Source organism: Amblyomma mixtum, chromosome 7, assembly GCF_055824585.1.
Source record: "Amblyomma mixtum isolate Tamu chromosome 7, ASM5582458v1, whole genome shotgun sequence".
Lineage (NCBI taxonomy): Eukaryota > Metazoa > Arthropoda > Arachnida > Ixodida > Ixodidae > Amblyomma > Amblyomma mixtum.
The window spans coordinates 8296857-8322187 of NC_143018.1; the positions used below are offsets into that span (position 1 = coordinate 8296857).

General features: G+C 48.7%; 1 protein-coding gene across 3 annotated transcripts in view; it reads right to left on the reverse strand.

Moving 5' to 3' along the window:
* Shab (potassium voltage-gated channel shaker cognate b) overlaps positions 1-23948 on the reverse strand; it is a 49824-nt gene extending 25876 nt beyond the window's left edge. Inside the window, exon 1 of one of the 3 annotated variants that reach the window (XM_089551542.1) lies at positions 23001-23948. The gene's annotated coding sequence lies outside the window, so the exon portion shown is untranslated. The remainder of the gene's footprint in view (positions 1-23000) is intronic. The other 2 variants (XM_089551543.1, XM_089551544.1) reach the window with 2 other exon arrangements.
* Between the last annotated feature and the right edge of the window lie 1383 nt (positions 23949-25331).

Sequence of the window (25331 nt, forward strand, 5' to 3'; positions counted from 1 at the left end):
AGACAGAGTTATTTGGAAAGATATGGGAGATGCTATTTACCTGCCATGGATGTATTTGGGCTTCGGGAGATGCTGATGAGCAGTAACTCCCAGTTGTATGAAAGACCATGCTGGATGGCCGCGAACTAACTCGAAGGCCTACAGGGTCAGAAAACAGTTTTCTATCCAACAAATATCCTCCTATTTTTTCGCGCTAAAGTTGTCAGAAGATTAGAGACGCGAAGTTGAACGCTGGCTGGAAATGACACATCTCAGACCTCTTTTTCGTTGCGCAGCCTTCTCATAGTGACACCAAACATATTTTTTTAAGCTCTGGCTGCTACCAACATGCTGACATAATACTTTGTATGCAAGCACCGTGCACTGTAGTAAGTGCATGGTGTGCAAGTGGTGTGTCGGTCGTGACACTGGGCGCTAAAGGGTTAACGTGCAAAACTTGCGCTGCGTTGTAACGTGATAACGTGCATTGAGCGCTGTCAATGCGTTATCTCGCACTGCATTGCCTCAAAGGTAGCGCTGCCAGAAGCACGCTGCATATCTTAGCGCTGCTATATTTTCTGGACACATCGTAATTAACGCGTAATTAGCGCGTAATTAAGGAATATTCCTGCCCTGTATGGGAACCCTAGTTTGCTTACTTAATCGACAAGCTCGAGCGCGTCCAGAATAATGCTGCAAGGTTTGTGTCCAATAATTACAGCTTCTCAACTAGTGCCACGTCTCTTAAAAACCACCTTGGTTGGGGATCTTTAACTAACCGTAGGAAACATTTGAGGTTGCAAATCATGCATCGCATCTATTTTGGAAAGCTGAGCATTGACAAAGACCGGTACCTCCTTCAACCTCACTTTTTTTTTTTTAGACGACTTGATCGCCAGTGGAATGTAGGACAGATAAAGGAGTGGAACAGGCTCCCAGCCGGTGTCACTGAGTGCTGCACGGAAGATCAATTCCGCGCATTCTTATCTGATGTTGACATGGTGCGAAGTTCTCTTGCGCGTCTTTCATTTCATTTGTGTGATTGTATTTATGGAGCGAGGTTGTCCCCCTTTAGTGCATGCTCTTCCTCATCTATTATTAGTTGCCACTGTATTTTTGTTATCCTGTGGGACTTTAGGCCAAACGAGCAGAAGTCATTGTGTCCCCCCCCCCCCCCCCCCCCAAAAAAAAAAAATGCCTTCGGGCGCTGCCGGTCTCTGTAATAAATAAGTAGACGAGTGCCGCGTGCAACAAACATGCAGGCCTAGTACATATCACGCCTGTGACTTCACAAAGGACGATATTAATTGTTGCTCTTCTACTGAAAGTCATTTATGATTGCAAGTGAAATGGGAGGTTATTAGTGAACACCATCCGACCCAACCGGTAGGCCTAGCAACACTTGCAATTTTCCGTGATAGAAAATAGGTAGACTTGTGCACGACCCGAACCCATAGTCAGGCCATGCGGATTCGCTCCTGGCACCTTGAGTCATTTCATTACGTTACACCATTTGCGGAACTGTGGCTTAGTAATCTGACACTGACCGTTGCCAGTTTCCGAAAGCTGTTTCAAATGTGCTTCCTCGTCTTTTTTGACTGGCACTGGTAGTCCTCCTAAACTTTTGCGATTGGTATCCTACTAGTGTTTCACCGAACACTATTAGTAATATCCACGAGTGCTTTATTTTCTGTTTCAATTAAAATTGCACTTCATTCGGCATAGAACTGTCGCCAGTAGCGGACATCGGAACACAGGTGAGACTTGAAAAACGCCGTAGCGCAGCAGAAGACGAAAACACAAAGAACAGAAACGAACACCACGGGGGCTTTGTGTTTTCAAAGTCTTCAGCTGCGCTACGGCGTTTTTCAAGACTATGAACCAACAAGCCCACAACGCCACACTACAGGAGAGACCTTGGTCGGTTAACTAAAATCTGATGGTTAACTTTTTAGATACTACAATTACGTCTCGCTCTAATTGCAGTTTTGTAGTTCGCCATCAGTGATAGCCATATTAGTCTTTAGATTTTGCAAAATTAGAGTCTCGCCGGCGCTGCAGCACGAGAAATTGTAACCCGTAACACGCATCAAACAGACGCCGGGGGGCTGACGAATGCTCACAGTCACAGCTGCAAGCGCACGTCGCAACGAGCCGCACGAGTCACGTGCTTTCTTTTTTTTTTCATAGCGCAAGGATGGCTGCGAGCGTGCCTCAGGCTTCCGGTGTCGGTTTGACGAATGTTGCAGGTTACAATTCCTCCGGCTGTAGCACCGACGAAAATCGCATTTTCGACAACCTAAAAACTCATATCAGTAACAGACATTATATCATATCATGATATATAATCGCTGGTGGTTAGCGGATTGAGGCTCCTCTCCCCTCCGTAATCTAGTTAATCTTTTTCGACGTTTGTAAAAACAGATACGGCTGTTACTGATGGCTACAAATACGCCATTACGGTCAGATGTACAACTGTAGCAGTTAATTCAAACGTTAATAATTGAATTAAAGTTAACCAGCATTCTATAGCTAACGCTTCTTTACTGTTTTACGATGTCCGCCACCGGTGACAATGCTATGCCGAAGAGAACATCTTTGTAACTTTAAAATATTACTGACGGTCTTCGCTGAAACACTGCATAGCACTCAGAGAAGTGACTTTTTTTTTTTTGCAACTAGAGAATAGTGAGACCTCCTCTCGAGTAAACATCAACGGCGTAGTATGTCACAAGCCAAAACCTCCGCGTTTCAGCCATGCAGTGAAAGCCGTATTGTGACAATACTATGCAGGTGGGCCCCGAAAAGACCATTCTTATATGAGGGACGGGATGTACAACGCTCGTTTTAGTTCTCCTTCCTAACGAAAATGAAAATTCTGCGGTTTCTTTTTCTCTGAAGGACCTTTGAGGCCTTCGCACAGTGGTGCAAGCGCTACTCTGTAACTTGCAGAATTTCAGAGCGCGCAACAAGCTCCGGCAAGCTCGACTACACCTCAGAACGACTGCTACGTTCAAGTGCCAAGTGTTGGTGCTATGCTGGCGAGCAAGAGGTCGCGGGTTCAATTCCTTTCCGTGGCGGCGACCTTATACAGGGAGGCGAGTAGCAAGACCACCGGGGCGACTGTGCACTTCAAAGAAGCCGGTCAAAACAAATGCGCAGCCCTTGATTGTTCGGAGGAGTGTCTCGTAGCCGATGCTATTTGGATAGTCTGCACATGACGTCACCTCAGCCAAGATGTATGTAATGACTTGCCATGATGGAGCAATACTCACAGCTTCCACCGTGGAAGCCGGAGAAGGTGGCAAATGAGCGGATTTAGAAAAAAAAAAATATGCGGAGTATATCTCTCCATGATCTCTTTCACTTTACGTTCAGAAGGCACTGAGGCGTGCGTCGAGCGGAAGGAAAAACACGACATTAACCAGGGAACACCTTTTTCGTTCTCGTCGACGGGTGCGGTGGGAGGTCCGATGGACGTCGCTATAGCCTTAATGTGCTCGAGGCACGGCAGCAGAGCCCCTCACACGGGGCTTGCGAAGCTATCTCGATGAGCCGCCGATGCACTTGGCGGCCTTGGTCCGCGATCTGACAAAGAAACTGCAGCATCGAACGCAACTTGATCGAACGCGGCCGCCCGGCCACACCTGCCGGCGCTGGCTCCCCCATGGTAAACTGGCGGTTCCAGGAAACAGGCAGGGGGGAGGGGGCGGGGGGGGAGCGAGGGCTGCGCTGCGCGCGCTCTAGACAACCGAGTCCCGCGCAGCGCAAAAAGGGGGCAATCGATATCACTTATGTTCTTACATGAACCGGAAAGCGGTGGGGTACACCTACGCACACCGAGATGAGACCGACCAAGGGGAGAGGTTGTTTAACGACCCCCTTCCCCGCGTCTCCTCTCATTCGCGGTCGTGGTTTATGTCTCTTCGCCTTCTCGTTACACTGTCGGAATTAACGGGCCCAGGTCGAGACCGTAAATCCGACTCAGCTCGTTAACTTGCCTGCGCGGAGAAGCCTCGATCGGTGAAGAATGGCACGAAAGAAAACGGAGCGTCGGCATCGACAGCGTATTGTACATTCGCATATCATAGCAAAAGTATGTGTAGTTAAAAGTTGTGGCCAAATCGTTCCCTCATTAAAGATGTCTCAGCAATGTTGTTATCTCGGACGCTGCTAGCGGCGCGAAAGACAGGGACGAGGGAGACACAACAGTAGAAGCGCTGACTGAAATTTTATTAGGTGGGAAGGGATCAAAGAAACAAAAAAAAAACATTTTTTTCCGTGCGTACCCATGCGTCATATACACTCACGTGCGCGGAGAAGAGGTTTTGCTTCTTCAATCCCTTTCCACCTAATAAACTTTCAGTTGCGAGTCCGTGCTTGCCTTTTGGCTAGACTGCTCCAAAATACATGCGCTTTCGAGAAGCTTGCAGGCAAAGCAAACTCTCCAGTGCGCGTAACACCTCGAAATGGCCAAAATTTGTTCGGCCGAACGCCGAGTGTAACCGCGTTTTCGAAACTCTAAAATCTGATGTGGATATTACTTACGGTGGGCTACACGCCTCTCAATAATTATGGAGCCTAACTCTAATAGTTAAAAAGTTAACTATTCAGCGTTAGTTAACCAGCCTGCTAGTTAGTACGTCTTAGTTGTATTCTGATGTACTCCACCGCTGACAACGTTATGCCGAAAAAAAGCACTCTTTTAACTCAAAAGGCTTATTTTTAAAAATTGCGAAGAGTATTAGGTGAAACACCTTGTATACTGTCCTCTTGCATTATACTGGTAACTGACATTCATGAACTGAGAGTACTTTCCTAATGCGCTCCAACCCATTCTTCTTCAATCATTATTTCACTGTCGTGGTTCGGATCTACGGTCACTACCTGCCCTAAGCGGATGTATTCCGTTACCAGGGCAAGAATTACTCGTGCTGCGCGCTAATGAAATTCGACGCTCGAAACAGAAAGGACTAACTCAAGAGGACGTCGGTTCACAGTCAGCAGGGCTCACACAGAGTGGCGGTTAAATGGTGCAAAACAGGTAGCAAGGCCGCCGAAGGGGTCGACACGATGCAGTATCATGAGTTTGAGTGACTAGGCATTTCGTATATAGCATTGTAAAACCAGCGTGGCCACATGAATAATAAACAGCAGTAAGTTCGCGCAATCCCCTTGCGTATCGTTCTCTAGCTCTGTTTCAGCTATCGAGTTTCATTAGCGCGCACTAAGAATGATGCACTACCAATCAGCCCCAGCCGTGCGTATCGCTACTAGAGTAAAAATTAAACGTATTATAAGCGTTATGATCAACTAGGACTCAAGAGCAAACGAACCAAATGCATTATTTCGAACTTAAACGCAGAAAAAAGGATGCTCAGCGTCACTGTTCAATATATATATATATATATATATATATATATATATATATATATATATATATATATATATATATATATATATATATATATATATATATATATATATATATATGCGAAATTGAGGAACGCTTCATTTAAGTAAACATTTATTGGGAGTCCACGTTTCGGACAGAGCCTGTCCTTTGGAACGCATTTTACCTCTAGCAACCAAATACGTTTATCTTTTTGTGCTATATATATATATATATATATGGTCCTGACGACGACTGTGTGCGGAGGAGGGTGCAAATGCAGCGAGACTTTGCGAGGAATTGCGAGACTCTTCTTGGAACCGGTGGATTCAGTGGATGCCGCGTTGATGTGGAAAGCATCTTGACGAGCGCACTCGCCGTCCTGAGCGAGAGCACTCGTGCCTGTCACCACGACGCCTCCAACCCCACTGATACAGACGGTGCGGACTGGACACTACTGTTTTCATTATTTATTTTTATCTGCCCGCACTACTCTACGCGTGTCTGGGAAACCGGGCACACGTTTGCGCAGCCCTCATCTCGTGAGTGCTTCGACTTGGCAGCAGCGTCACTCATCCTCTGCTGCCGCGAGTGGTTAACAGTCACGGAAGACATGTGGATAGGCTCCGGCACTGTCGAAGGTAACAACGAGCCAACTTCCCTTGCTGCACTAGCCTCGTGTCTCGTGACAGTGTTCTCATATCGCGAGCTTAGAAAGTGAGATATGAAGAGACGGGAATGCAACGGAGAAGCACAGCGGATTCTCGGGGAATACTGCTGGAAGAACTGCAGTGACTAAAAGTTGCAGACATTAGATCCCGCCAGTTTATTAAACATTATAAATACAAAGACATGATTAACCTTACTGAATCTACGTTGCGTCGGAGTTTTGATGTAGCCCGACGTTCTTTCTCGCAGCTTACAAAGTTGTTAACGGCCACCTGTCACGGTGGGCAGTTTTCTCACAATCAGTTGGGCAGGTTGCTACCTGCCACGGTGAGCAGGTTGTGTGACGTCAGAAGGGCACGTGACCTGGGTGACAGATGGGCCGCCTGCTTTTCCGCATGGGGCAGTGATAGCGACCCGGTTGGTGCCAGTCGACAGGCCCGTGCGCCTTGCTTTCTTCGTGGAGCACGCACACAGCTGCTGAGAGCTCGAACTTGCTCGGTGCGTTGTGTCTTGCTTCTTGAGGCCCGTTCCAATCGATTGCCACCCCAATGAACACCCCATACAGTTGTCTTCGCTGCTGTTTATTTTTCTTCTCGCTGAAATGTTAAGCAAGTTCTGTACGGTGCCCCACTTCAAGTACGGACTGTTTTCCAAGATGGATCTGCCCTAAGCAAATCAGGGTCAGCGTCACGCATACAGAGCTGATTGCACACAAGAACTGCTCTTGACTGACTAGTAGCACGATGCGCTGGCCAGTCATGACACTGAATGAGACTGAGAGAACGGCTATGACAGCGTCAACCGGAAGTCACAAATTCCTGAAAGGCGGCCCTTGTTTGCTCCAAAGACGGCTGATTCCTTCCGGTCTAAAACAGGAACTAGATGACGCCCTGCACTTCCAGGCTGCGTCTTCCGTCACCACACTGTGGACCCTTGGACAGGAATAGCTCGCAGGAAAGCTCATCGGCTAGCCCGCGATATTCACATTCGGGGGCCTGTGATCTCCCGGTCAAGCTCTCCGACGTGGGCCGAGGCGTTTGCCGACAAACGCGCAATTAAGGAACGCTGCTAACAACTGAAAACTTCGTACCGACACCCAACCCGCACCCGACACGCACGCGGCGGCTACGTTTCGATGGAGGCGAAATGCTGGAGGCCCGTGTGGTGCACGTCAAAGGACCCCAGGAGGGCGCAATTGCCCGGAGCCCTGCACAACGGCGTCCCTGAGTGTCTCAGTCCCTTTGGGCCGCTAAACCGCGTAAAACCAAAGCAAACAATTAAATCTACCGCGCCACATAACAACCGATCAACACAGACTCGCGGAACCGATGCGACTTAACAGACATGATCGCAAGAAGAGAATAACTACGGGGGGGAGCGCATAGAGCGGCTGGCGAACTAACGCCCCAAATTAGGTCAGTGGGGCGCGCTGGAGGTCGCGATGTGTACGCACAAGAGGTTCCGCGTTAATGCCACGAACGTGTCTTCTGTGGAAAGCGACGCGCAGATGTCAAGGGCGAGGCTTGCAAGCGAGTGAATGCACAAATCAGAGCGCCACGGTCACGCAGACTTTCGAAGGAAAAAAAAACATCGTGCAAAAAAACACCTCCCTTTCTTCACTCGACGGGAACACAAACCTTCCACTGCGGAATCTGAGCTTGTCTGCGACGTTCTGCGTGGAGTTCGCTCTCGATGGAACGGGAAATGCAAAGGTAAATTCCCTTTGAGACTGAAATTACAGACCCCGAGTAAGGGGCATCAAATTTGTTTTAACGAGTTTGCATAGAAGGGTGGCATATTGAACCTTGGACTGCCACCACTAACTTAACGAACTTTGCGTTAACCTTGGATATAACGAACTGTCGCGTGTTCATACTTAAAACAGCGCGAAAGACGGGACAAAAGAAGGAGGCAACACAAGCGCTTGTGTTGACTCCTTCTTTTTTCCAGTCTTTCGCGCTGTTAATCGTGCAGCAATTTAATGCATCATCGACATCTAAATCGTTATCTACTACAACCAACGCGCCCTCGTCCAGACCCGACTATAAAAACCCCGGCCAAGGCATCGCAACGCTTAGTGTGCTCGGCGCCACAGCTGGAATGGATGGTCTTACACGTCTCCGCTTTTTCGTTGCGCAGGCACCGAATTACCCCAGCCTTTATGTGAAGCACTCCAGTTACCGCTGTCTGGTCGAGCTGCCGAGCCCACGGCAATTCCTAACTATTTTCAACGATTGTTGACGCATGCTGTGGAAAATAATATACGAGTTCCGAACCCGGTCTCACGCAAACAGACCTAAACACCATGCTCGCGAAGACTGAGTCCGGCTTCCAGTCTCCTTCTGACCTGACGTCTGAAGTCGATAATGTGCAGGGTATTGCTGCTCATTGCTCTGCGCAGGTATCCACACTGGCTGCCCGCATCGATGACCTTGAAAATAGGTCTCGGCGAAACAACTCGCTGTCTTAGGGGCTCAAGGATAGGCGAAATGAAAGCTGAAGGGAATCCGAAAAGCTGGCAACTGAAATCTATCCCTTACAAAAAAAGTTTTAGACAGTCTATAGAGTGTCTATAGACTTCTGTCTATAAAGTCTATAGACTGTCTATAGACAAAAGTCTATAGGCAATACAAATGCCATAGACAGTCTATAGACAATCTATAGATTTATGGCCATACACGTTTAGTAAACTTTTGTCTATGGACAGTCTATAGACTATGAACAGACAAAAAGCAATATCTGTAGGAAGTCAATAGAGTCAATAAGAAGTATATAGACTGTCTAGAGACCATTTTTATATGCCAGGATAAGCTAAGTGTGACCATAGAAACTCGAGGTACTGAACGAGCACATCGGCAAGGCGCTTTTAAAGAAGGAAAAAACCGTCCCATAATTGTAAAATTCTCCCCTTTTAAGGACGAAGAGAGAGTTTTATCGTCATGTAATAGGTTCAAATCAACTGACTATACGCGGTCAGCGAAAAATTTTCCCTTAGCATTCGACTCGCCCATAAGTGCCTTGATGAGTTCGCCAGATCTAACCAGTTGTCTTTCAAGCTCCGCGACGATAGACTAGCTTCTGGCGATAGAACTTAGGTGTTTGATCACGCATCTCAGAAAGTGCTTGAACGTAATTCGTAGCAACCACCCATCGCACCCACTTTCGTCTGTTACGTCGGATATAACGAACCTAAGTATGCCACCTCGGATGTAATTAACTTTAATGTGCCAACCTCCGATATGCTACACATTCAAACGATTCATCGAGGATTGCCTAAGTGTTTTATTTACATAGGGCGGGTTTTGTTTGTTTGTTTGTTTGTTATACTGCGAGCCAGAAATCGCCCCAGCAGGAGGGGCATACAACGCTATAATCACACCACTCTTTAGGTCTGAAGAAATAAAAAAAAAAATGAAACAGCAGATACTGGGAAAGAGCAAACAATAATAAAAAAAAAACACGAGAGAACCGAACCGAGAAAATGTTCCTCGAAAGCTTGAAAAAGCGGTTTAGGAAGCAAATCCCAGTCGGTGATGGTTTGAGGGGGTAAAAAACTGCGCTTGAAAGTTTTTTCGTGCGAAAATTGGTTGCAATTCACGTTTTCTAGTCTGTCGTGTTCGTTGAGTAGTTGAAGGTTGAATAAATTAGGTTTGTAGATGTTTTCTTCTTTTACCGAAATCTTACGGAGAAAGGACATCATTTATTTGACGGTGCATTGAAAAAAGCAGAGTTTGATTATCAACCATAAGCCTTGTAGTTGAATTATAATCTACTGTATCTGCGAAACATAAACATAACTGCTTGGCAGTGAAAGAATTAATATCCTTTTTTGCATGCGAGTTCCAAGCAATGGAGGCTTACTCGCACTTTTTGAACCGTATATTTAATGATTTTTTTTTTGCACGTGCGGATTGTACAAACGGCGTATATGCCTGTTGCTGCCTGTTTTTACCTCGTCATTTTTCTAACGTCATGTCTTTTAGCGTGTAAGTAGGTATGTTTAATCGAGCCCACCGCTAGTTACTGGACAATTTTCACTGCCTCTAGCTTACACATGTAACTTTCAAGTGGATGTTTACAGCCTACTATCGAATCAGGGCTGTGCTGCCTTAACAGCTGATCACCAGGTCCTACTGTGCGTCGATTGTAAGTGCAGCTATCACCGTGGTACCTGCTCGGGCTGGCCGGAGGCCACCTTTAAATCCAAAGGTAAATCTGGTCGCAAATCATGGCGTTGTGTGCCTAGCCGCAACTCCAAGGTAAAATCTGGAGGGAAGGGTTCCGTTGATGTAGAACTCGCTGCAAGCCTCGCTGATACTGTTCAGAAGTTGGACGCGCTCGCGTGTTTGCCGTCTCAAGTCGAGGAAGTAAGGGCATCCATAGAAATGATGTCAGCCAAATATGATGCCATCCTAGAGAAACAGGAACAACAAGACAAGGAAATAGGTAGCCTTAAAAAGCATGTCCAGAAGCTAGAAGAGAAAAGCTGCGATAGCAGCACCGTTGACCAACTGAAACTGTCTGTAAATGGGCTAGAGCTATATAGCAGGAAACACAACACTGAAGTTCATGGAATTCCCGTTTCCCCTGGAAAAGACTTGCTAGCTAAACTGAACGATGTCGCTAAAACGATCAAACTGCAAGAGCTGAAATCGAGCGACATAGATAATGTTCACTGTCTCCCTGCTAAACCAGAAAAAGTACCCACGATTCTTGTACGTTTCTCACACCAAGCGCTTCGCGACAGGTGGCTCGAAGGTCGTATAGTTTTGAGAAAGTCCAAATCTTCTGTTTCCATATCGAAAAACCTGACGAAGTACAACAGAAACCGTCTGCAGTTGAGCAGAGACTGGGCAGCAGCAAACGGCTATCGCTTTGCGTGGCATGCCGGTGGTCGTGTACTTATTAGAAAAGAGGAAGGGGAGACTGCTATTGTCATTCGTAGCCCGGAGGATTTCGCTAAACGCGCGAACGCGTGATGTGAACGTCACTTTGATGTTTGTTCAGTTATTTTTTGTTTTATTTTTCAATTCTTCATTTTCTGCAAAGTCCAATCTGTTCATCGGACCTGGCTTTTCATTGCAAAACATCGCAGCAATGTTTAAACTTTGTTCATTTTAATCTGCGATCAGACAGAGGGAAGCAAGACGACATGGAGTGCTTTCTTGCTGAAGTGAAGTTACCGATTCACGTTGTGCTGTTCACGGAAGCTTGGTTTTGTACAGAGGACGAGACATTTAGCATACCGACTTTAAAGAGTTACTGTCTGAACCGCCAGGGTAAAAGAGGGGGTGGCGTATGGCTGTTCATCCTAAAAGATATGGAATGCGAACTGCTGGATGAATTTTGTTGCGTAAACGGCCTTTATGAGGTACTTACGCTCAAATTCCGTTCATATGTATTTACTGTGTGCTATTGTCCTCCGTCTGGTGATACGAGTGTTTTCTTTTCTTTTCTGGATTCCCTTCTTGAATATGTAAACCAACATAAGTATAATATCGTCCTTGGTGGTCAGTGTATCGTCTTATTAGTGTGGGCAACCACGACTGGAGAAAACATCACCAAGTTATTACTGCTCCAAAAAAGAGCCATCAGACTAATTTCTAAAGCTGCTTTTGCCGCGCACACAGGGCATGCAATTACTTAAGTAACTAACAAACGTCAAAATGACATCTTTGTATAACTATAGGCTTTCCCTACTGTATAGACAAGCATCGCCAAGAATGACGACACACTAACATTAGTAGCGGCGCTTCAACAAAACATTAATACACAACATCCGAAATCCAGAAAGCTGGCATATTACTGGATGTCGCGCAAACTATGGCAAGCAGACGCTTCGCTACAGGCTTCCTGTTCTACTTATTCAGCACTCACGCAATAGTCGAAAAAATTTTACAGTTGTTCCTGCACAACAATTTCGTCAAATGTTTTATGAAAAGTTTGTCTATGTCCTCATTAGTGCTTTTTACATAATGCACTTTGATTCCCTTTGTGCTTTAACTCAAATCGCATTCAATCTTAATTTATTGATGTAAATAACTCAATCAGTTGATTTATCCTGCGCTGCCAAATGCCGTCAGTAAGGGGGCAGTCGCCCCGTCAAGCTGCTCTCCGAAGCAGCTTTTTCACGGCTGCTCATTTCCTTGTAAAAGAGTAAAAATAAACTAATTATCATCATCATCATAACTTGATGTGACCACAGCTAACAGGTGGCACCAGTTGAGAGAGTGTATAAATATTCCCGTCCCGTAATAAAATATCACTTGCAAGTCCAGCCGTGCGTCGTGTCGCATCTTTCTGTGTCCGTGTCTTTTAGCGCTAGTTAGCATCCGTAAACCAACCAGCCCAAGAGCCTTAGCTGCAACATACTATAGAGCTTAGTTCGGATGAAATTATTATATATCAAAAACTTGTCATTGGAGGTGGCGCGATTAAGTTGTCGTTTTATCAAAACCGAACCAGATAGCCTTACCAAGGGTAGGAAACGCTCTAGGGCCTAAAATGAGTATAACAAATTTTGCATAATTAATCTTAGCTAACTAACAATTAAGCGGAATTTAGACAGTACTCCGGGGAGCACCACATGACGGAAAACAATATGTCGTTTTAACCATTCGGCTGTGGTGCACCGCTTTATTAAATCCTCGGCTAAAATTACGTGAAACACCCTGTATAGTCTTAGCATGTGAAAGCATTATTAGCTCTTTTCAATTAAAAAAAAATCTGAAGACGTGTCCGTTGTTTACGACTCAGGGCACTCCTTCGAGAAGAAAAAGAAAGCCTCTCAGAATTACCCCGCAGAAGGTGCATGTCTACCGAGGTAAACAGCAACAACAACGCAGAGGGCGGCGCAAAATAAATTATATGACGGGAGGAGTATTCTCTGTTTGAAATAATTAAAAATAATTGTCCTACAATCCTCTCGTCCCATACTGCCGCCCTGTTGGTGTGATCAGGGTTCACCTCGTCGTTAACCTGACGAGAGTCAGACTGTAAATAAAACCGTGCGCTCAGTACATTTGAACCTCGTTATAAATGAGTTGAAGAAGACTGGCGATTACTTCGTTATAGCCGTAGCTTCGTTATAAGCCATGTTGACCGAGCCTCCAAGTGGAATCGCCATTCCTTCGTTATAAAAAGCTTTGTTATAACGAGGTTCGACAATATATGGCCGTCCTCGTATAACTGCGAAGCATCGCGTCATATAGCTAAAGTTTTAAATGCGATAGGCATTAGAGTTGTCACACTGAAACCCCGCCGATGTCCGACACGAAATTCGCTGATCGGTCGAGAGCTGTAACATGACCTTGTGACGTCATCACAACCTGCCGACCGTGGCAGATGGCAATCAAATTACTGACTGGTCGCAAGAGGTCACGTGACCTTGTGACGTCATCGAAACTTGCCGACCGTGGCAGGTACCAATCAAATTATTGACTGGTCGCAAGAGGTCACGTGACCTTGTGACGTCATCGAAACTTGCCGACCGTGGCAGGTGGCAATCAAAATAATGACAGGTCGAAAGCGGTAACGTGACTTTTTGACGTCACCAAAACCTTCCCACCGGGCTGTGAGCAACCTAAATAGAGAATATAAATAAAAATCTGAAAAAAAAAATGATATATGCAAATGTCGGCGCCGTCGCAGCCTGGCGGATATTTGCTACTGCAGCAAGCAGTCCAAATGTGTTAGTTGATGGACTGGTGATTGCAAAGAAACTGACGCAAATACACGCAGAAGTTGCAACAGAAGCTGCGAGAACTGAGGAATATCAAATGCCACTCTTACGGTGATGCCATCCTCCCCACGGTAGTTTTTAACCGCTCCCTGCCAAAAATGCCGATGCAATCGATACTGCATCGCGACCGCGAGTGACACGACATTCGGCTGCGCCAGCCGCACTCCGCACATATGGGCGCACGTGTTCGCGTGGGGCTGTGTTCGTCGATCGTTACGAGAAACAAGCGGCAGCGGCGGCGATTCGGGGAGACCGAGATCGATGCGCTTCGCAAGGTCACAGCAGTGCTCGCCTCCTCCCCCTGCGTGGTGCACCTATCATGCTTCTCAAAATTACTCCCAGAGGGCAGAGAGGCGCCATTGTCCATGCGCGTGTTTCTAAAATACCACTTCAAGGGTACACTTCGTATTTGGCTTGGCTAGTCTTTGGCCGAGAGCATGGATTCGGCTGCAATGTGTGTGTGTGTGTGTGTGTGTGTGTGTGTGTGTGTGTGTGTGTGTGTGTGTGTGTGTGTGTGTGTGTGTGTGTGTGTGTGTTGAATAAATATTGTAAACACATAAATTATGTAATAAAAACTTGAGGAGACACTTAAGCTAAGCCTAGAGGGTATGACACAATAGCATTACTGGATCCCTAAAGCGGCCTGCGGTCGTCTCTGCGGTCGTCTCTGCACACGGTAATTCTCTACATTACGGTCATAGATCGCTGGGAGTCATCCTGGCGCAGTCGAGCAGTGGTTAAGCGATGCGCCCCTGCCCTGCGATGGCAGGTGCTGCCACCTGTAGGGCTTGCGTGACCAAGGTTACTCTTGCCGAGTAACCTCAATCGACCAATCATTAATTTAACTGCCACCTGCCAAGGTGGACAGTTCGTGATGACGTCACGAGGTCACGTGACCTGGATGGCACCACCCGAAACCACAGATTATCACAACTCGCGCAGGTCCCTGAATCTGACGGAAGCAGAAAGCTGCATGCCCTCCCATTGTGTGCGAATTAAATATTAGGACATCGTAGGCTTTTCATTTCTTCGATATATTTTTTTTTACACGGGAATACGGTGTGTGTCAATGCCACTGAAGAACAAGCGTTTTCAGACAAACGCAAGCGATGCCAAATGTGGAGTTTACATTTCCCGGTATTCTCTGAGTGCATGAACAGTCGCGGCGCCGTTTTTCGTTTATGTATAACTGAACGAAACTTAAGTTAAGCTTAAGTTAAGAACAACGCAGCGAGCTATGGAAACAAAAACAATAGGTGTAACGTTAAGAGATCAGAAGAGGGCGGAGTGGGTGAGGGAACAAACGCGGGTTAATGACATCTTAGTTGAAATCAAGAGGAAGAAATGGGCCTGGGCAGGGCATGTAATGCGAAGGCAAGATAACCGCTGGTCCTTAAGGGTAACGGAGTGGATTCCAAGAGAAGGCAAGCGTAGCAGGGGGTGGCGGAAAGTTAGGTGGGCGGATGAGATTAAGAAGTTTGCGGGGATACAGTGGCCGCAACTGGCGAAGGACAGGGTTAATTTGAGAGACATGGGAGAGGCCTTTGCCCTGCAGTGGGTGTAGTCAGGCTGATGATGATGATGAACGAAACTCTGCTCCTGCGAGCACACGATTTCGCACACTTACCGACGGGAGGAAGTGGCATAGAATTTCTTACAGTAATCGAAAGGGAAAGTGGCGTTGCTATCGTTCGTTCACCTATAGAGATTGCCAAGAAGTGTGAACTTCAGATTTGTCATGACTTGCGTTTGCCTCTAAACGTGACTTCGTTCGCGGGATCAATTCAAAACAGGCCTGTTTGTGGGCACAAAGGGTATTAAATCAGCGAAAAACGTTCCGTTTGAATAGTTTAGTTGTTTATGATTCCAGGGGCATTCACCGAGTACCCTGCAGTCACAAACCAGGTGAATTTCATGACCATGAAGTTTGCACATTGGTTTGCTGAGTTCCTGCCGTGTAAGTGCGACTTTTCTCAACACGGATTTCCTAAAAAGCGTTTGCTACTTTTGAGACGGGTCCATTTACTCGCTCGCAATTCACTCAAGTGAGAAAGGGGATTTACTTCGTGCGTAGTGGGAAGACAAAATTTTCGTCTTTTTTTTTTTGCATGAAAGCTTTTCCTAAAGAAACGTGCATCAGTGCTTCCCGCATCAATACCTTCCCTGCAGAAACCTGTGCGAATAATTCCTGCTTGAATACCTTTCCAAGAGAAACCTGAACCTGCATGACTACTATTACTTGAGTTTTAATAACTATTGTTTAAGATATGCAATAAGCTGATCAGCGTAACGAAGGCGAGGATGTGGACTGAAACACAACGACACCGCTGACTTCAGTAAAAGTCACCTTTGCTCTGTGAAATCAGCGTTGTGCTCGTTTTCCTGTTCTCATCCTCGTCCTCGCCTTTGATGACCTGTAAGTCGCTCTAGCGACCTATACTCTATCGCACAAGTTATTTGCAGAAACGTGGAGGCTAACAAAAAGGGTTCAGCTTAAGGTAAGGACAACACAGAGAGCCATGGAAAGGAAAATGATAGGTGTAACGTTAAGAGATCGGAAGCAGGCGGAGTGGGTGAGAGAAAGATTGTCGGCGTGAGATTGCCGTCCCTACTAAATATTCGTAATCTATGAAAGAAAAAAAATCAGTCAGCTAAAAGCAAACGTAGAAGAAAGTCTACGTCTTTTCTTACACATTTTAGAACTTTCACCAACTTTCAACGTACGGTAAGACTCGATTTCAAATAGCGTTTGGCACATATACATCGCGAAGCACGCTGTATATTTTTTTTAGCGTACACTATCCCATATGCCCATTTTATATCGGCACTACGTTCTGCAGCTACAGAGCGTCGCCTCTGTACTCATGGCAGCTTTATTAGGGCTGCGATGAACTACTGAGATGGAGTAAAGAAGTCGAAACTTTCACACTTGTGTCTGAAGCGCTGTTCAGGAAACTAGCGTAGACATGGAAACTCGCACAGTGGCGCCTCTTTTCAGTTCAAGTAAACTGTGCGCCTGCAGGGTCAACATTCGTTGGTCAAACGGGGAATTTTGCGTACCTCAGTGGCTCTGAGCAGCAAACTCAGAAAGTGAAGGGAAAAATATTTCCCCGGTTCATGTCGTTCTTCAGGAGTGGGCATGAACCATAGAAATCTTTATCTCATCACCGTCTGCACAACCAGACGAGAGGGGCGAACGTCGCTGCATATAAATAGCCTCACACTGTCACTACCACTCTTCCGAAAGACCACTCGTGACAACGTGTGCTTAACGTTGGCGCTGAAATGCGGCGCAGGCAGTTGCAGTTGTGTTCATGTCAGGTTAGATTGGTTTAGTTAGTTTATTGGGGTTTAATGTCCTGAAGCAACTTAGGCTATGAGGGACGCCGTAGGGAAGGGCTCCGGAAATTTCGACCACCTGGGGTTCTTTAACGTGCACTGACATCGCACAATACACGGGCCTCTTGAACTTCGCCTTCATCGAAATTCAGCCGCCGCGGCCGGGATCGAACCCGCGTCTTTCGGGTCAGCAGCCGAGCACCATAACCATTGAGCCACCGCGGCGGGGCATGTCAGGTTAGAGATCGGGTGCTAACCAGAGAGAGGGAGAAAAAAAAGAGGAGTGTCAGTCTACCCAACTAATGAAGTGAAAAAGGTGCCTTGTACATTTGAGAAAAGATGGTTAAATAAGTCAGCCTCTATTAGCGCTACTAGCAGCGTGAAATGCAACTGAGTTTTCCTTTTTTGTGGAGACGGGGGTGTATGAACGACTTGTGCCGACGCTGTCTTGAAACCGGATTCACAAGTTGGAGCCTAGTCGCAGGACTAGATTCAAATTACGGAAGAGGACGTGTACATAAGCAGCACGAAGCATCGATGCCACGCATTCTGAGGCGCCATTCGTCAAAGACACCGAATCGCAGACGATGCTTCTTGAACGTGGCGTCACGCCGTGTCGAAAATTGTGCGGGGTGAACGCGGGGAACGGCGTTGTGTCGCGCTGCCAGCCATGGCCGGGATCAGGCGTGACGTATAGGTGCACGCCGTGCAATGTCGGACGCCACACCCTTTCCTCATTACTGGGGCCCGCTTGGCAGTGCGGCGAGGCCCTGGCAACGGCTGCTGCAGCAGCAGAAAGAAAACTGCGCGCGTTCTCTGCCCTTTTCTGTTAGGGCGCGCCATTAGCCAGAAATGATTGAAGGGCTCCCAACAGAGACCCCGCAGCGGCGGTTAGGAGGTTATATGACTTTCGGCTTCTGATGCGCAACGAGGTCTCAGGTTTGATACCCCGCGGCTGTGGCCGGGCGCTTCGATGAAGGGCAAGTGTAAACACCACAGTATAATGAGATCTCAATGCGCGTTTTCTGAATCCGCATGGGGTAGGGGTTAGCGAAAGCCCTCATTCAGTAGTGATCGCCAGAGCAATAAGCTCGCAGATGTGACCGTGAAATGGAAACTTCATCGGTTATTTTTCTGCCTCCGAAAGAACTACATCTATGTTTTGAATCTAACGTTCTGACCTACAGTCCATGCTCGAGAACGTTCCAGAAGCTATACCGAACAAAAAGTCTCAGAGGGTGAGAAATGCAAGGAGAGCGGAAAAGCGTTGTGATCATTATCATCATCATCATTTATGTACCCTTAAGGGCCCCTGATTGGGAAACAAAAGGTGTTCACGCAAGATCAAAAATTCAAGATCAATTAAAGCCAAGTAGCTGAGCTCGAAACGAACACCAGGATCATAAAACTGCAAAGCTTTCCCAGACGTCTGCTTACCGGGAGCCATGCATCTAGTTTCGCACATACGGTCAAGAAGCTGTTAAGCAAGTGCCTTACGGTGACGCCCAGAGGATAAAAGAAGAAAAAAATTGATAGGGGCTTAACGTAGTTAAACCGAGTAGACCTGCGAAAGCAGGTGTTCATTCTTCAATTGGAGGGGGCACTTAAACTCCGCCTTAGGGGTGTGGCACGATATCTTTAGTGGGTTAATAATGCCCATGTATGCTGAATTGGTAATTCCTACTTAAGATTTATAGATGGCGGCGAGTCCTCATATACCGCTATAGTGCACGCTATAGTACACTCACTATAGTGCACTATAGTGAGTCCTCATATACCACTATAGTGCATCGCTGGACCGGCGCAGTGGCGCAGCGGTTAAGCTATGCGCCACTGCACTGGCAGGTGGCTGTTTCTATCCCAGCCGCCCGTCGGGATTTTGCTACCCATGTTGCTCTTCCCGAGCAACCTCTCGGGCAGATGGCACGACGCTCGTCCGAACTTACCCGAGTTACTACCCGAGCTTACCTGCGTAACTCGTAAGCCCGGGTAGTAACTCGGGTTGCTAGGCAACGGCACAAGATCGTTTGGTAGCCGCACCGCCACGAGCATACGCGACCAGCCGAGATGGGCTCCAGTAGTGTTGCTTTCGCAACAAAAATAGTGCAAAGTGGTCTTATGTCTCCACTAAAGGCGATTTAAACCACGCTGCGAGGGCTTGTTTAGAATAGATGGAACTGCGCAGAAAAGGTAAGCTCCCACACCATTGGGCTTTGAGCGTTTACTATGATACGCGCGACATGCAGATAGCGAACTGTTCTTGAAAGAGACTCTTTCAAAACTCTTGCAGTTTACCCGTAGTGCACGCACGCACGCACAGACAGAAATAAAAAAAATTATCCAACTATTTAACCGGTGGGGCAATCATCAACGTGTTTTAGGCGACCACATGATGCACACTATTTTCACGGTCGTCAAAAACTTTCAGTCTTCATCAGTGTTCAAGCCGTTGTGACTAAGATGGCAAAACGAGAGCGAACTGCTTTCAGCAGCGAATGGAAAAGTATAGTAAAGTACGGAGGCTTTGTTGAAGAACAAATGGAACTGGCGATGTTGCGTCAAAGCCAGCCTTATTGTAGGAGACGCACGAAAGATTGTTTACGCGTATATTTTTATTAATTTATTTAGCAGTTATACCTACATCGTCAGAAATGTACTACTTTTGTATACAGGTTCACTCACAAAGTGTTGTATGCATTAGCGAGTAGATCAAGGAGAGTCAACAACGGAGAAAACCTAAGGCGGACACATCGACGAACACACGTAAATGAATCCGTCAGCGAATAAAGGTGTAGAACGAAAATTAATATCAAACCGATGCGTACAGCAGCACAGGTACATTAACGAAAACAGAAACATAAATGGCAAATACTTTCAATAATACTTTCGAATCCAGGCGTACCCATTAGCTTATTAGGGAGCTGATTGCAGTCGCTGTGTAAAGGAAACGTGAATTTAATTAACTGCGTGGTGTCATTACTTCATTATTACAAATAATTCTGCGTGTGCTTATATATTAAGCGGAGGAAAACACGAGACATTTACTGCGTGACTCTAAGTCATACACTGCGCTGAGCCGCCTCTGACGACTCACGGCCGGCGCTGACTCATGACCCCCTGACGACGACGGCGAACAGCGCGGCGGCAGAACGAGGGAGTGGCCTCAGCGCTGCTGCTACTCCGCGAGCCTCCTTTTAGAGGCTTCGCTCAAAACTGTACGTCCTACCTTTCTCGCATTTCTCTATTTCTTTTATTCGAGTCTGTATCGGCGACGCACTCACAATAAACATCGTGGCAAAGACCAGGCAGCTGCGGCGCAGTCCCCTCCCTCGAAACCCAGCCCCGTTCGGAGAAATGTGTGCAAGCACGGATCAAAACACTTTTCAAGCGGCGCAGGAATTGAGCGCCGAGTGCTTCGTTTCCGCACTGAAGTGGACGCGTCTTCTTCTTTATCGATTCTTTTTTGCCAAGTCCCCAACCCTCTTGTCAGCAACTCTCTCCATGCAGCAGCAAACACGCTTTCGCGGAAGAAGCGTACGCCTCGCACCGTCGAGGCGGTCACCAGAGACCTTTCCAGAATGAGCCTTCGGGACGGACACGGAGTCACGCCCGACCGCTAGGGAAGACCGCCAGGCCGGTTCCTTTCCTTTTCTCTCCTTGAGGGAATGCCAAATCGGTGACGCGACGCGGAAACAGCGCATTATAACGGGCCGGCATGCCCTGCCAAGAAAACGGACCCCGCGCGCAAACTGCGCAATCCTGAGGCCGAGAAACGCGCGTCGTACGACATGCTCTCAATCTAGGCAGCAGAGCCTGGTCTCATCTAAACGTGTTAGCTTGGGGCAGAGAACAATGCTGAAAGCCATGGTTTGGTATTGCTTATTGGGAACATCAAAAAGAACGTCCGTTAGCTGCTAACTGGAGACAAACAAAATTGCATTCCGTCAAAACGCACTCGGAAGGAATGAAATGTGGAAGGAAACGCTGTACGATAATTCGAGAGGCAGTGCCTTTCTATTTCAGGCTATAGATCAGGTGTCCTTAGAACTAGGTGAATGGAAGCAAGTATGAATAGGAAGACGACACTTGTGTAGCCTGCGGAAGCAGTGTTAACAACATTAAGCATGTCCTGAAAGACCGCAAAGCTGTACAATTAGACATCAAGGAGGAAGCTCTGGGTTTTAGGAATAGTGCGAGCAAAATTAACGCATACGCATTAGAGACCATCATGAGAAGACTGGAGTACTGGTGGCTGAAAAGCAGAATGGAGAATCTGCACAAACCGTCAGAGAAGTCAAAAATAATTTAACATAGGGCATGAGAAGACAATAGTTTATAATGTTTATAATGTTAATAGTTTATGATGTCAAATAACCAGAATGGAACTGAGAGCGTTAAGAATACGAAACAAATTAACTAGCTGCTTTAATTAACTAGACAAGGTGGCGCTCGCTACCATTCTGATTACAACAGGACGCCGATAAATATCCTTCCATCCATATCCTCAAGGTACGCACAACAGGAAAGCAACAGGGCAGAATACAACAGCCTGGAGGCGAGAAACCGTAAGTGGACAGCCACTTTCGTCTGCGTCGTTTTCCAGCCTTGCTGACGCCTCTAGTTCTGCGAAAAATACTAGCTTGAGCTTGTACTACATAGGGAGCTTTCGGAAAAACTGTAAATCAACAAGACAGGGTACAACAGCCTTGCAGCAGTGAGACGTCAGTAAACTGCAATGAGTCTAGTCGGTGCGTTCGAGCTTAGCCTGTTAGACTTTAGATGCTTATGCTTTCCTAGATTCGACTTTCAAACCGTGTAGCAACGCCAGCTCACCACCGGCCAGGCTCACACTCGAACGATGAGAATGAGGCAGTTCAGAACGCAAAGGCGGCACCGATGACTTTACTTGCCGCTAGTCTTAGCCCAGTTTGGGTGAGCCGGTGGGTCATGAATACCGAAGCGCTTAGGAGCAAGGCCTTCTTTATCGCTGTCAAATGGGCTTTCCTTGGTGCTGTGCATGGCAAGTGAAGGATGCAGTGGGCTGCGACTTCTGTCGTAAGTGGCTCCAACCCACACGTGCGACGAATGAGGTCAGGTGGAACAGCGTATGCGTAGTTGGCCTCTCGTCTTCGTCGTTGCTTCGAGACGACACATGGTGGACATCAATCTTATAGGTCTCCAGCGACGCCTAAATTCTGCATAAGCTGTAGAAGTAGCGTTAATTCGGAATCGAATTTAGGAAACGTTACTACTGAAACATTAACACACGGGAATAAAGCTCGACTGCATCAGAGGAGCGGTTCATTTGTCGTACACAGCATGCAATATGCGGAACCTGAAGGCCACGTTCAGCACAGAGACCTATCTACTGGACAGCCACGGAAAGGAGTGACTCCGGTAGACAGCGGTGGCAATATAACGTCCGCTCACCGGGGCCCATTCCAACGAGGACACAATTTGTGCCACAGCGGCGCATGAGCGGCTGCGTACGCTCAGCCGAAACGAAGCGAGCTAGTCGGCAGTTCTCAGCGGCCGAACGCGGTGGAGCCTCGCTCGTGGTGGTCAAGAAGAAGACCACTCCATTCATTCTCTCCTCCCGCTCCCGGGCAGAACGCTCTGGCACGAACTGTTGAATCAGCACAGTTGTGACGCGAAGCCCGCCTCCTCCGCGCGAGGCCGTAAATCACTGCCGAGCTGCGTCACTGCGCCGTCCAGACGACGACGAAGCGCCCAGGAGCAACAAGGTGTCGGCAGACGGCGGCGACAGGGGAGGACCTCGCTCGCCAACCCAACTCGGACCGCACGGCGCTCGAGCCGACGGAGTGAGCTGGCCGCGTCGAGAACGCATAACCGCGTCGCGCGCCGGACGCACGCACTCACCCAGAGACGAGTCGAGCAGGGCAAGCGCGCGCGCCTCTCCCAACTTCAGGGCGCCCGCCGAACGTGAGGAGGCAGCGTCGTGAGCCCGCGGCGCGGAGCCGCCGCTCGCAGGGCCGCCGACTCGCAGCAGGGCTGGGTGGCGCAACGGCGCATGGCGGGCCGGCTTCTTTCGGCCTTGGGCGCGTCCTAGCTGCTGCACAGCACGGCTCGCCGGCAAGCCTCGTCGCACACAGCAAGGTCGGGCCGCCCCTGTTCCAGTCCGGACAGACAACACGCACCACCACCGACGGGCGTCCGCGGAGGCGCGGTGGCAGCGGGGCAGCAGCGGTGACTACGGGCAACGGGCCGCCGCTCGCCGCAGCCCCGCTCCATGGACGAAGGCGCACCGCTGCGGGCGCATGGGCGCGAAGGGGAAAATCCTCGAGGACGATGCCGTGCGCGTCGTGTGCTCCTAGTCGGCACAACGGCAGCAGACGCGGGTCGCCACCGGAAGAGAAGCGCCGAACGATGGCAGTGCGACCGGCCCGGCGTCGGGCCCTCGATCCATGCTAACCGGGCGCCGCCGACTCGTAGGCGCTCTCGTGCGGGCGACCGCGGCGGCGGGCTCGGGTGGGGGAGGGCGGCGAGCGAAGGGCAGAGCCGAGGGCACGGACGAGGGCGGCGAGCGCTGGTCACGTGGCGACCATTAGAGAGTGCACGAGAAGCAGCAACTAGCGCCCCCGCCCCCGGAACAACCGGCGGCGCAGCGGTGGTTTCCTCGGCCCTCCTTTTATTCTTCCCCTGCGGACCAGCGCGACGTCGACGCCGCGGGTGCTGCTGCTCTCTGTTTGTGTTCGCGCTCGCTCGAGCGTGAACCACGCTTTAGAAACGCTTCTCGATTGTCTCGGCGCCAGCCAAAATGTCGACGCCGGGGCGAATCGTTGCTCTTCCGTGCAGCAGTAACGTGCGCGCCGCTCACCTGAGGGCGGCCCCGGGCTCGCCCAGAGGATCGATGGGCGCGCCGCCATGCCGCCGGCAGGCGGCGGCGCCGCCGACGACGACGACGACGCCAGAGGACGCCGTAAAAATAGACCCCGGAGGCAAGGGTGCGGCGGTGGCGGTGCTGTCCGCGCTCGGCCACCGCTCCGCCGGCGACCGATACTCACGGCGTCGCGGCAGCAGCAGCGGTAGGAGCCGGTAGCCGACGAGACACAACAGGTTTCCATGACTACTGGCCGCACCACACACCGGCCCGATCAATCCCTTCCACCACCCCGCGACCCTCCCCTTTCTCCCTGTAGAGCGTGCTCTGCCTGCATTGCCTTCAAGCGAGCGGAGAAGCCAACTCAACGAAGGAAAAGACGGGGTGCTAGTGGCGCTCCGACTACCGCTGTTGTTGTGCTGGCTGAGTACGACGTAAAGTTCAACGCAGGGTGAAAGAGTACGACGAATAGTTGCGTACTGCGGAGAGGGCGCGGAACAACTGAGTGGTGCGGTCGCAGAGTACGGAGGACTCTGGCGCTTTCTTGTGTGGCTGGCGAAGCGGACGCCCGCCACTATACTAGAGTCCCGCGCGAAACGCGGAAAGGAACACGCTGGCTGCCCCCCTCCCCCTTTTTCCGGGGAGCCTAACTCACCCCGTTGTTTACGCCGCGCGCAGACCACCGAAGTGTTGCTTTCCGAACCGTACCGGTCACGCGCAACTGGGCTCGCGTTAACCGGTCAACTCGTCGCTCTCCGCTAATGCCACTGAGTGCCTTCGCTGTAGAGGTTTGTTTTTGAAGAGATGCGAGGCTACCCTGCTGCCTGGCCACACAGTTGTGCCGCACCAGACCACAAGCGGAACCCGTTATGTCTGACAAATAGCACAGGAGACTGGTCGGGTGGATCCGCGTTTGCCGAGGACGATAACCAGCGCTAACTGAACAGGACTCATGTCGACAAAATAAAAAACGCGTTAAAACACTGGTAAAGGAGTGCGAATTTAAAGGGGCTCTGTATGCGTTTACTCCAGATAGTGTTTCATTGACACTGCTCGAACTTTATAATCATGTCAGTCGCTTTTCACGCTGTGCACTTTGTTGGGCTAGTTCTGCAGACGCGCGCTTGCATGCTTGTTTTCCTTCCTTCCTTCCTTCCTTCCTTCCTTCCTTCCTTCCTTCTTCTTTCTTCCCTCGCTTCCTTTTTTCTTTCTTTCCTTTCTTCCTTCCTTCCTTCCTTCCTTTTTCCTTCCTTCCTTCCTTCCTTCCTTCCTTCCTTCTTTCTTCTTTCCTCCCTCGCTTCCTTTTTTCTTTCTTTCCTTTCTTCCTTCCTTCTTTCTTTCTTTCCTTCCTTCCTTCCTTTTTCTTCCTT